General features: G+C 45.9%; 1 protein-coding gene across 2 annotated transcripts in view; it reads right to left on the bottom strand.

Moving 5' to 3' along the window:
* Window positions 1-13,263, bottom strand: part of TSHZ3 (teashirt zinc finger homeobox 3) — a 146,114-nt gene that overhangs the window by 61,506 nt on the left and 71,345 nt on the right. The gene's annotated exons all lie outside the window — the stretch shown is intronic.

The raw sequence follows: 13,263 nt of genomic DNA, 5'->3' as shown, positions 1-13,263 counted from the left end.
TCGGAGTTGGAGTCGTGGTTTCATAAACTGAGGAGTCGGAGTTGGAAGATTTTTGTGCCGACTCCACAGCCCTGGCAGACCAAGACTCCCAGGAACTTGGTCCTTCACGTCCACGAAGCTGGACAGCACTGGTCTATAAGCAATGCATTATGGATGTTTTGGGGCCTTGCTCATGGGGGAGGGGGGGATGGAGTTTGAAAAGTCCTTCTGGGTTAAGAAGACTAAATTACACTCTGTAGCTGAGGGAATTCTCCAGCGACATGGAAACTGTCACAGGATTAAACTAGGACATTCTCAAAAGACTACCTGATTCTCTGTGGACTGTGGAATAGCAGGTGAGGAAATTCTCGGTGGAGGAGGACATTCACAGCGCTGGAATGTGGAGAGGGTACGGAGAGTACTTGATCTGTGACTTGGTAATTATTACCTCCAGCCGTCACGCAACCAGGATGCCGGTAAAATGATATTCAGTCACCTCAGAAATATAATGAAGCGCATTGTGTAAATGCTCTCCAGAAATTTTTTGTCTTTTTTTTTTGCCACTCTGAATTTACATATTTTTTGTGACTTCTTTTTCACGTGTAAGAATTAATTTGCAGAATTTCTGCTGCTCTAGGCTTTCTGATATAAAGCACAGGCACCGTTATTGACTATGACACCCGGTTGGGCTTTGGTTTGCTAACTGTCTCTGATTTCCAGGGAGAAGCCCAAACTCAGAAGAATTTTCCCTGGTCTTGTTCTCTTGTCTAGAGATACCTCTGGTATTCACCTTTATACTTAAAGAGGAGCTGTCAGCCATGCTATTCCATAAAAAAAACACATATGTAAGTAGATAAATACTTGCTCTACCTACATAGCATATGTATTGCACTGTCCATATTTTGAATTTAGTGATTGTTCTATAGTAATAAAAGAGAAAACCCTTCTTAGGATTCTCCATATTAATTGTGTCTATCTTGAAGCCAATCCTGATGTAATTTCCTCCCTCACTCTCCTTTGCCTGATTGTGTATGCATTGCCCGCCCTCCTCTTCATGCACTCCCACCCAGCTCTGCGAAAGAAAGTGCATTGTCTCAGCGTGAGAAATATTGGCCAACCAAGAGAGGAACAGAGGTGTGGGAGGGGTATTTTTTTTTTACTTTAAGTATTAGTATAGTGTTCCTTATAAAGAGAGGCCCTACCCAGTATTCGTATAGTGTTCATATTAAAGGGAGACCCCACCAAGTATCAGTATAGTGTTCTTTATAAAGGGAGGCACTACCCAGTATTAGTATTAGTATTAGTATATTGTTCTTTATAAAGGGAGGCACTACCCCGTATTAGTATAGTGTTCCTAATAGAGGGGGGCCCTACCCAGTATTAGTATAGTGTTCCTAATAAAGGGAGGTCCTACCCAGTATTAGTATAGTATTCCTAATAAAGGGAGGTCCTACCCAGTATCAGCATAGTGTTCCTAATAAAGGGATATCCTATCCAGTGTTAGTATAGTGTATCTAATAAAAGGAGACCTTACCCAGCATTAGTATAGTGTTCCTAATAACTGGAGGCCCTACCCAGTATTAGTATAGTGTTCCTGATAAAGGGAGGTCCTACCCAGTATTAGTATAGTGTTCCTAATAAAAGACGCCCCTACCCAGTATTAGTGTTCCTAATAAAGGGAGGCCCTACCCAGTATTAGTATAGTGTTCCTAATAAAGGGAGACCCTACCCAGTATTAGTATAGTGTTCCTAATAAAAGACGCCCCTACCCAGTATTAGTGTTCCTAATAGAGGGAGGCCCTACCCAGTATCATCAGTATAGTGTTCTTTATAAAGGGAGGCCCTACCCAGTATTAGCATAGTGTTCCTGATAAAGGGAGGTCCTACCCAGTATTAGTATAGTGTTCCTAATAAAAGACGCCCCTACCCAGTATTAGTGTTCCTAATAAAGGGAGGTCTATCCAGTATTAGTATAGTGTTCCTAATAAAAGAAGCCCCTATCCAGTATAAGTATAGTGTTCCTAATAAAGTGGGCCCTACCTAGTATTAGTATAGTGTTCCTAATAAAGGGAGGGCCTACCCAGTATTAGTATAGTGTTCCTAATAACGGGAAGCCCTACCCAGTATTAGTATAGTGTTCCTAATAAAGGGGGATCCTACCCAGTATTAGTATAGTGTTCCTAATAAAGGGAGGCCCTACCCAGTATTAGTATAGTGTTCCTAATAAAGGGAGACCCTACCCAGTATTAGTATAGTGTTCCTAATAAAGGTGGGCTCTACCCAGTATTCATATAGTGTTCCTAATAAAGGGGGATCCTACCCAGTATTAGTATAGTTTTCCTAATAAAGGGAGCCTCTACCCAGTATAAGTATAGTGTTCCTAATAAAGGGAGGCCCTACCCAGTATTAGTATAGTGTTCCTAATAAAGGGAGACCCTACCCAGTATTAGTATAGTGTTCCTAATAAAGGGAGACCCTACCCAGTATTAGTATAGTGTTCCTAATAAAAGACGCCCCTACCCAGTATTAGTGTTCCTAATAGAGGGAGGCCCTACCCAGTATTAGTATAGTGTTCCTAATAAAAGAAGCCCCTATCCAGTATAAGTATAGTGTTCCTAATAAAGTGGGCCCTACCTAGTATTAGTATAGTGTTCCTAATAAAGGGGGGCCCTACCCAGTATTAGTATAGTGTTCCTAATAAAGGGAGGCCCTACCTAGTATTAGTATAGTGTTCCTAATAAAGGGGGATCCTACCCAGTATTAGTATAGTGTTCCTAATAAAGGGGGATCCTACCCAGTATTAGTATAGTGTTCCTAATAAAGGTGGGCCTTACCCAGTATTAGTATAATGTTCCTAATAAAGGGAGGCCCTGCCCAGTATTAGTATATTGTTCCTAATAAAGGGAAGCTCTACCCAGTATTAGTATAGTGTTCCTAATAAAGGTGGGCCCTACCCAGTATTGGTATAGTGTTCCTAATAAAGGGCGGCCCTACCCAGTATTAGTATAGTGGTCCTAATAAAGGGAAACCCTACCCAGTATTACTATAGTGTTCCTAATAAAGCGAAGCTCTGCCCAGTGTTAGTATAGTGTTCCTAATAAAAGGGAGGCCCTACCTAGTATTAGTATATTGTTCCTAATAAAGGCTCCATGTATATGTATGGTGTCCCTCATAAAGTGCTCATTGACTCTCAGTAATCACTACTCTACCACCTGTTTCATTACGATCTTTTAAATTTTTCCACTGATAATAGACAGGATTAGATATGTTACTGAAGTAGATGATGATCTCAGAGCAGACGTTCAGCAGGGAAGCTGACTGCACTGCCCATTATGCAGACAGCCAACAGATTTTACAACCCCGTCTGTGAAACGGGAATCTACATAAAGTTTAGAAAATGCGAGTTAAATCGTAAACCGCCCATCCAAATCGATTCCTGTCCAAGCTTGGCAATAAAAACTCCATTTCCCCTTTAAGTCTAAATAAGTCTTTAGAAGCAGCAGATGAGGGTTTGTCCCAGTTAGGGAATTTAATCAAAAGTGAGTGTTTTTTTTTTTGCCGTTCGTATCCCTTTGATGGTGCAACAACTGTGAAATTCTATTTCAAAGCTCTGGCACGGACTACCAGTACTCTTACAGCTGCAAAACCAATTGTGCCGCTGACGTATCGCACAGAACCAGCAAAACACAATCATACGGCTGGCAAGGGATTCTTTCAGGGATATTCATATCCTAACCTTATCTCTGGAGGTCAGGGGAGACGCTTCCCGACATCGCTAAAAAGGTGTCATTGTTCCAGGCGGGAGTACAAGCTTAACTCTTTGTGGGCCTCTACCCACTGACAACGCTGGTGTGCGTAAAACAAAACAAAACGAAAAAAAAAGGATTTCCTTCTTTTTGATATACATTCTGGTATCTCAGGTTAAAGCAAATCTGAAGTGAAAATACACTTATGAGATACTGAATTGTAACAAACAGAACATTAGTAGCAAAGAAAACAAGTCTCAGAGTTTTCCAATACAGAAAGAGTTAAAACACTTGAGTTGCTATCTATGCAAGAGCTTCTGTTACACCAACTTGATCCAACTCAGGGCCAGTGCGCATCAAAAACCGCTAGCGGATCCGCGAACGCTAGTGGTTTTTGAAGCGGTTTTTCAGAGCGATTCTAGGCATGTTTAGAACGATTTTCTAAACATGCGGAGTGTTTTTTGTAGCGTTTTTTTTTTTTGTAGCATTTTTTATATTTTGTTACAGTAGAGCTGTAACTGAACAGCTACTGTAACAAAAACGCTCTGATCTAGCGCATTTCAGAGCAGTTTTCCACTTTCCTATACTTAAAGAGAACCCGAGGTGTGTTTAAAGAATGTTATCTGCATACAGAGGCTGGATCTGCCTATGCAGCCCAGCCTCTGTTGCTATCCCAAACCCCCCTAAGGTCCCCCTGCACTCTGCAATCCCTCATAAATCACAGCCGTGCTGTGAGGCTGTGTTTACATCTGTAGTGTCAGTCTCAGCTGCTCCCCCGCCTCCTGCATAGCTCCGGTCCCTGCCCCCGTCCCTTCCCTCCAATCAGCAGGGAGGGAAGGGATGCAGGCGGGGACTGGAGTTCTGCAGGAGGCGGGGAGAGCAGCAGACTGACATTATAGAGATAAACACAGCCAGCTCTGACAAGCTGTGTGTCAGCAGCGTGGCTGTGATTTATGAGGGATTGCAGAGTGCAGGGGGACCTTAGGGGGGTTTGGGATAGCAACAGAGGCTGGGCTGTATAGGCAGATCCAGCCTCTGTATGCAGATAATATTCTTCAAACCCACCTCGGGTTCTCTTTAACACTGAGGCAGAATCGCCTCAGAAATCAGCAAAAGTGCTGCAGGACAGGAGTTTGCGTTTGGGGAAAAAACGACCCGCTCTGGTGTGCAGCATCCCATTGCAGTACATTAGCCAAGCAGTTTTACCCCCGCAAGCGGTCAGAACCGCTCTTGCTGTGCACCAGCCCTCAGTCCTGTTTTCGAAATAGTTTAAACAGTCAAGAAACAGTGAGAGACAGCTTGAGAGAAAGTTTTAGTGCAAGAAAGGTCAAAGGGTCATTAGCTCTGCTCTGTTTTACAGCCTTAAATACAGAGTGTGGTTTCTAAACTGCAGTGACAGAATAATGCAGTGTTATAAAAAAAAACTGAAAATACAAATATGGCACTTTTTGCTTTGATACTAATGTTCTATTCATTATCCGAACTACACATACAGTTCATTATCTCACAAGTGTATTTAATTTCAGTGTTGCTTTAAAGGATACCCGAGGTGACATGTGACATGATGAGATAGACATGGGTATGTACAGTGCCTAACACACTAATAACTAGGCTGTGTTCTTTTTTTTCTTTCTCTGGCTGAAAGAGTTAAACATCAGGTATGTAAGTGGCAGTTCCTGTCTTATGCTGGGAATACACCATACGTTTTTTTTCAGCAGATAGATGGTTCGATAGATCATTTCCGACATGTCCGATCTTATTTTCTATCGTTTTTTTTATCGATTTCTCATAGAAGTGAATGGAAATAGACAAGAAAAGATAAGAGAATCAAGCGGGAAATCGAGTGGAAAAACGAATCGAAAAACGAACGGACAGAAAATCGACTGAAAAACGCATCGTGTATTCCCAGCATGAGTCAGGACTGGGTCAGACTACAGAGTGACATTTACTAATAAGAAATTACAACTACAAAACACTTTCCTAGCAGAAAATGGCTTCTGAGAGCAGGAAAGAGATAAAAAGAGTCAATAGTTCATAGATTTTAGCTCTGGCATACTTCAATGAATGTGTCATTGAGCAAAAACTATAAAACAGTAAAAACTTAAAAAGTAGATTTAAATATAAAATAAAACCGTGGCATATCTTAAAAAGTCATTTTTAGGAGAAGGAGGATAGATACAATTGTTTATTTCACTAGTTTACCTCGGGTGTCTTTAAGCAAGCACAAAATAGGTCTAGATAATGTTTCTCGTCTATTTGCACACACTCTACAAAAGTCGCTGCAAACACACGACCAACTCTGCGGGAAGGACTTTACCGGCATAAAGGGCAAACCACAAGTCTTTCCAACGTCATTGGCCACACACCGGTATGGCAAACAACCAACGACTCATTTAACTATTGTGCGCACAATTAACGATACGCACGACATGCGCTCATTCTGTAGAGCAATGTCATTGAAACGACATTGTGCACACGTGGCCGGCTGCGCAATATCTGCCCGTTGTCTGAGTTGTTTCACCACACAGGTTGTGCAAAATGGCCGATATCGGTCACTCATCATTGTTTGGCTACATTTTTTAACACAATTGTTGTCATTAAACGTTCCGAGCGACTTTTGATGAGAGTCTGTACGTTGCTTAAAGGACAACTGAAGTGAGAAGAATATGGAGGTTGCCATATTTATTTCCTTTTAAACAATACCAGTTGCCTGGCAGCCCTTCTGCTCTATTTGGCTACAGTGGTTTCTGAATACCACCAGAAACAAGCCTGCAGCTAATCTTGTTAGATCTGACAATAATGTCAGAAACACCTGATCTGCTGCATGCTTGTTCAGGGTCTGTGGCGAAAAGTATTAAAGGCAGAGGATCAGCAGGATAGCCAGGCAACTGGTATTGTTAAAAAGGAAATAAATATGGCAGCCTCCATATACCTCTCACTACAGTTGTCCTTTAAAGCTTTGTAAACACGCTAGATGGATGTTGTGTGTGGATGGCGGCCCAGATGCTTCCACAAGAGATCCAGAATTTTTTATATCCTGTTTTTTTTATTATTATTATTATTTTTATTAAAGGTGGATTCTCTATTTAAATTTTGAGCATCACAGGTGTTGGCGGAAGCGCGATAAAAGTGCGGCGGCGTAAGATGCCCGCGTCCCACGGGCAGCCGACTGGAAGCCTTTAAATACAGCAAATCTCTTTTATGAAGATTTTCCCCGAGGAGGAGACACATATTTCCTTTAAAAAAAAAAAACCCCGAGCTCGTTACACAGGCATTACCGCCGCCGAACGGGCTCCTTTGATCCTTTTATTAACAGAATGTTCCTGTGTGATATGCCAGAGATCCACTTCACCTCTCTCCCCGTACACAAAGTAATCCCTTGTCTCCCACCCCGCCAGGGCTGCCACTCCAACACAAACACGCCGCACATAAAGGGGGAAATAAAAAAATTAAAAACAAGTCAGGCGGTCTGGGAGCGATGGGCTAGGGGGGAGGGGAGGCGCAGCCAGGAGATGCTACTGACTTTCAAGGTGTAGGGGGCAGAATAAAGCCAGTGCAACAAGCTACAGTTCAACTATTACTGATATTATCCCTTAAAGAAAACCTGTACTGAGAAAAACCTCCCCAGGTCAGTACTCACCTGGGGTTGGGGAAGCCTCTGGATCCTATTGAGGCTCCCCCCGTCCGCCTCCGTCCCACGGTGGCGGCGTAAAAGCTCCCGGGACGGCAGTGATGTAAATATTTACCTTCCCGGCTCCAGCACAGGCGCAGTATCAGCTCTCCGCCTCGGAGATAGGCGGAAATAGCCGATCGCTGTCGGGCCGCTCTACTGCGCAGGCGCAAGTCTCCTCTATTTTCGCCTATCTCTGCAGAGAGCCGCAACAGCGCCCCCGCTGGAGCCAGGGAAGGTAAATAAATCAGCGCTTGTCGAGGGAGGATTCCAGGACACTTCGGGGGAGCCAGCGCTGGATTGCCTGCAGCTACAGGGGAGGGGGAAGCCTCATTGGGACCCTGAGGCTTCCACCTCCCGAGGTGAGTACCCCCCAGAGGAACTTTTTTTTTGCTACTGGTTCTCTTTAATTACAAGCAGTCAGTATGTAACTCGAAGTGTGGCACGTTATTGTGTAGTTAAAGGACAACTGTAGTAAGAGGTATATGGAGGCTGCCATATTTATTTACTTTTAAGCAATACCAGTTACCTGGCTGTTCTGGTGATCCTCTGCCTCTAATACTTGTAGCCATAGCCCCTGAACAAGCATGCAGCAGATCAGGTGTTTCTGACATGATTGTCAGATCTGACAAGATTAGCTGCATGCTTGTTTCTGGTGTGAGTCAGACACTACTGCAGCCACATAGACCAGCAGGGCTGCCGGGTAGACTTGCGCCTGCGCAGTAGAGCGGCCCGACAGAGATTGGCTATCTCCGTGGGAAGGAACGGATACTGCGCCTGCGCTGGAGCCACGGAGGTAAATATTTACATTGCCGCCGCTCCGGGAGGATTTTCGCTGCCACCGTGGGACCAAGGAGGACGGGGGAAGCCTCAATAGAATCCGGAGGCTTCCCTCTCCCGAGGTGAGTACCCCCCAGGGGAGGTTTTTTCGTTACAGATTTTCTTTAAAATTAACTTTATATTTGTCTCTATGAAACCTCTTATATTATATACAGCCGGGAATTGATAATATCTGGAGATTAAAAGCCTGCAGAAACATCAGGCAGGTTGTGAGGAGAATACACAAATTTAACCTTTTTTATGTCTGACAAACCGGAAATGAGAAGGATACGAAGGCTGCCATATGTATTTCATTATAAACAATACCAGTTGCCCGGCTGTCCTGCTGATGTTTCATGCATCAGTAGAGTCTGAATCAAGCACCAGAAACAAGCATATGGCAAATGCAGTCAGATGCCAGTTGAACACCTGATCTGCACATGCTTGTTCCTGGTTTATGGATGAGCAGGACAGCCAGTCAATTTTAATTGTTTAAAAGGAAACAAATACAATCCCTCTTATGTCAGGTTTCCGTTAAAGGGAATCTAAACTGAGAAGGATATGGAATTTTTCTTTTTAAATAATACCGGTTGCCTGACTCTCCTGCTGATCCTGTGTCTCTAATACTTTCAGCCACAGCCCCTCAACAAGCATACAGACCAGGTGCTCTGACTGAAGTCAGACTGGATTAGCTGCATGCTTGTTTCAGGTGCGTGATTCAGCCACTATTGCAGCCAAAGAGATCAGCAGGACTGCCAAGCAACTGGTATTGTTTAGACGGAAACATACATATCCCTCTCAGTTTAGGTTCCCTTTAAAGGAGTTATCAGGGCATATAAAGTAAACTGAGTGGCACTTACCGGGGGCTTCCTCCAGCCTCAAGCTCCCAGGACCTCCCTCACCGCAGCTCTGCCTTCAGCCGTTTGCCGGAGCTCCGACCCGGTCCCCGGCAATGACGTGAGAGCGACCTGGAGGTCGCTCTGTATGCGCCTGCGTGATCGGCGCTGTTAATCACCGCCACGTGGGCTGGAGCGGAATGCGCAGGCGCAGAACTACTGCGCGTGCGCAGTCCGCTCCGGCCCACGTGGCGGTGATTGACAACGCCTATCGCGCAGAGGTCGCTCTGACGTCATCGCTGGGGACCGGGTCGGAGCTCCGGCAAACGGCTGAAGGCAGAGCTGCGGCGAGGGAGGTCCTGGGAGCTTGGGGCTGGAGGAAGCCCCCGGTAAGTACCACTCAGTTTACTTTATATGCCCTGATAACTCCTTTAAGCATCTCAAGCCTAGTCCCAGCCACGCCCCTTATAAGACAGGGTAGCTGACAGGGTGTGATGACATCATCACATAACTCTTCCCACCGAGCAGGTAGAAAGACACTCCTGTTTGAATTTACTGAATTATGACTGGCTAACTTTTCCCCACACAAATAATATATCTGAATAGGAATGACTGCGGAGATTACTTTTTCTTTTTGGCTTCACACATTGCATTGCACAATACACAGCAAGATTCGATCAGCCGCCTTCCTAGTGACAACCGGGCCTCGTAAGATCGCTTTATGACAGTTCAACGGCTTCGCAGGATAATCGGTGGAAGAAATATGCTGACTGACACCTTGTCTGCGCCCCGACCGGGCCGCCGACGCCTCTTATGATTTAGAAAGTGAAACAGGCAGCTGATAGCAGACACCAGGGCGACACCTCCTTCCTTCTTGCCGCGTTCTCTATCCTGATTAAAATGACAGCCTCGCATCTGCATAGTCAGCAGCGCAGGGGTGACGAGGAGCACCGTGTGACAACAGCAACACGATCTGCAATGTACATCTGCCATCCGGCGCACGCAAACACCTGGAGAAAAGCGAGGGGGCTATTTTTGGAGTGGAAAACCAGATGAGACGATGATTTAAATAAAAGAAGAAAAAAAAATAAAGCCTAATCAGGTTTATTCAGTAAATGCGACGTGTGTAAGGAGACACAGAAGGTACGGTAAGACAGACGCCAATTAGATTTCACCTTTCTGAAATCAGATCACTGGAGGATGACTTTTGATTGGCCGCTGTATCTACATACATAGAGGGAGCAGAGCAGGCCCGGTCCGCCCATGATGCCAAGTGAGGCAACTTCCTTAGGCGGGAACAGTCTGGGGGCACCACCGGGTAGAAACAGGAAGTGAAGAGAGTGCCTGGCCAACCTATACTGGGGGTAACTGTACCTGGATAACCTATACTAGGGGCAACTGTACCTGGATAACCTATACTGGGGGCAACTGTACCTGGCTAACCTAGACTGGGGGCAACTGTACCTGGCTACCTACCTATACTGAGGGTGTTTTTGTGGGGGCTCACCGCAGCTATAATGTGTGGTGGAAATTGTCGGGTGTCCTGTGTGATCATTCCAATCTGGGGGGGACAACCTCACAAGTTTGCCTTAGGCAGCAAAAAAAGGTCTAGACCCGGCCCTGGAGCTGGGGAATCTCTGGACGCCATCAAAGAATTCAGATTTGGCCACCATCTGTCAGCTGTCAATATTTTGCTGCCTAATGCCTTTCTTCTTGCTCCTGCCCATTCTCCTGGAGAACTCAAAGCGCCAGAGCTGCAGCCACTTGGGTGCGCTCTATAGGTGATAGTAGTGTTAGGGAGTTTATCCCAAGGTCTCCTCACTGAATAGGTGCTGGCTTACTGAACAGGAAGAACCAAGATTTTAACCCTGGTCTCCTGTGTCAGAGGCAGAGCCCTTAACGAGTACACCATCATGCCACTGTCTCCAGACGGTCCAGCAACTGAGAACACCATCATTCCTGCCCTTGGCAACTGGGCAGCACGTTTAGAGAAACTGTACAAATTGTCTTGCAGAGAGCTGTGTGCAACCAGCAGAGAGGAGGCCACAAGTAAACATCTCAGGATAACTATGGCAGCAAGAAACCTCTCATCTATGGCAGGAGTTACAGGTGGACTCCCAGTCTACAGCAGCAGTCACAGTTGGCAACCAGTCTGTAGCACCAAGCACAGGTGGACCTCTCATCCATGGCACAAGTTACAAGTACCAGCAGTCACAGATGGCCCTAATCTACGGTAGCAAGCACAGGTGGACCTCTCATCCATGGCACAAGTTACAAGTACCAGCAGTCACAGATGGCCCTAATCTACGGTAGCAAGCACAGGTGGACCTCTCATCCATGGCACAAGTTACAAGTACCAGCAGTCACAGATGGCCCTAATCTACGGTAGCAAGCACAGGTGGACCTCTCATCCATGGCACAAGTTACAAGTACCAGCAGTCACAGATGGCCCTAATCTACGGTAGCAAGCACAGGTGGACCTCTCATCCATGGCACAAGTTACATGTACCAGCAGTCACAGATGGCCCTAATCTATGGTAGCAGGCACAGGTGGACCTCTCATCCATGGCACAAGTTACATGTACCAGCAGTCACAGATGGCCCTAATCTACGGTAGCAAGCACAGGTGGACCTCTCATCCATGGCACAAGTTACATGTACCAGCAGTCACAGATGACCCTAGTCTATGGTAGCAAGCACTGATGGACCTCTCATCCATGGCACAAGTTACATGTACCAGCAGTCACAGATGACCCTAGTCTATGGTAGCAAGCACTGATGGACCTCTCATCCATGGCACAAGTTACATGTACCAGCAGTCACAGATGGCCCTAATCTATGGTAGCAGGCACAGGTGGACCTCTCATCCATGGCACAAGTTACATGTACCAGCAGTCACAGATGGCCCTAATCTATGGTAGCAGGCACAGGTGGACCTCTCATCCATGGCACAAGTTACATGTACCAGCAGTCACAGATGGCCCTAATCTATGGTAGCAAGCACAGGTGGACCTCTCATCCATGGCACAAGTTACATGTACCAGCAGTCACAGATGGCCCTAATCTACGGTAGCAAGCACAGGTGGACCTCTCATCCATGGCACAAGTTACATGTACCAGCAGTCACAGATGGCCCTAGTCTATGGTAGCAGGCACAGGTGGACCTCTCATCCATGGCACAAGTTACAAGTACCAGCAGTCACAGATGGCCCTAGTCTATGGTAGCAAGCACAGGTGGACCTCTCATCCATGGCACAAGCTACATGTACCAGCAGTCACAGATGACCCTAGTCTATGGTAGCAAGCACTGATGGACCTCTCATCCATGGCACAAGTTACATGTACCAGCAGTCACAGATGACCCTAATCTATGGTAGCAGGCACAGGTGGACCTCTCATCCATGGCACAAGTTACATGTACCAGCAGTCACAGATGACCCTAATCTATGGTAGCAAGCACAGATGGACCTCTCATCCATGGCACAAGTTACATGTACCAGCAGTCACAGATGGCCCTAATCTATGGTAGCAAGCACTGATGGACCTCTCATCCAAAGCACAAGTTACATGTACCAGCAGTCACAGATGGCCCTAATCTACGGTAGCAAGCACAGGTGGACCTCTCATCCATGGCACAAGTTACATGTACCAGCAGTCACAGATGGCCCTAGTCTATGGTAGCAAGCACTGATGGACCTCTCATCCATGGCACAAGTTACATGTACCAGCAGTCACAGATGGCCCTAATCTATAGTAGCAAGCACAGGTGGACCTCTCATCCATAGCACAAGTTTTATGTACCAGCAGTCACAGATGACCCTAGTCTATGGTAGCAAGCACAGGTGGACCACTCATCCATGGCAATGGCTATAGGTGGACTCAAATGCTATTGCAGAAGTCACAGTTGGCCCAACTCTATGGCAGTAAGCAGGTAGTCTCCATTCTACAGCAGTCACAAGTAATCCTCCAGTCTATAGCAACAACAGTAGGAGTCACTGGTGGACTTGCGGTCCAGGAGGACATAAGTCTATGACACCAGTTAAAAATTGCCCCAGGCTGCCCCCAGTGGTAGAAGCCATAGGTGACCCTTCATGCATGAAAGCAGTCACCGCCATCATTTATTTCGGTGCATTGTATTATCTCACCTCCACCAGCTCATCAGCAGCTTAAGTTGTATTGACTTGTCCCTGCCTTGTCTCCGTCTCCTTGACTC

Source organism: Hyperolius riggenbachi, chromosome 11 (genome assembly GCF_040937935.1).
Source record: "Hyperolius riggenbachi isolate aHypRig1 chromosome 11, aHypRig1.pri, whole genome shotgun sequence".
NCBI lineage: Eukaryota > Metazoa > Chordata > Amphibia > Anura > Hyperoliidae > Hyperolius > Hyperolius riggenbachi.
This window is presented reverse-complemented; position numbering and strand designations above follow the sequence as displayed.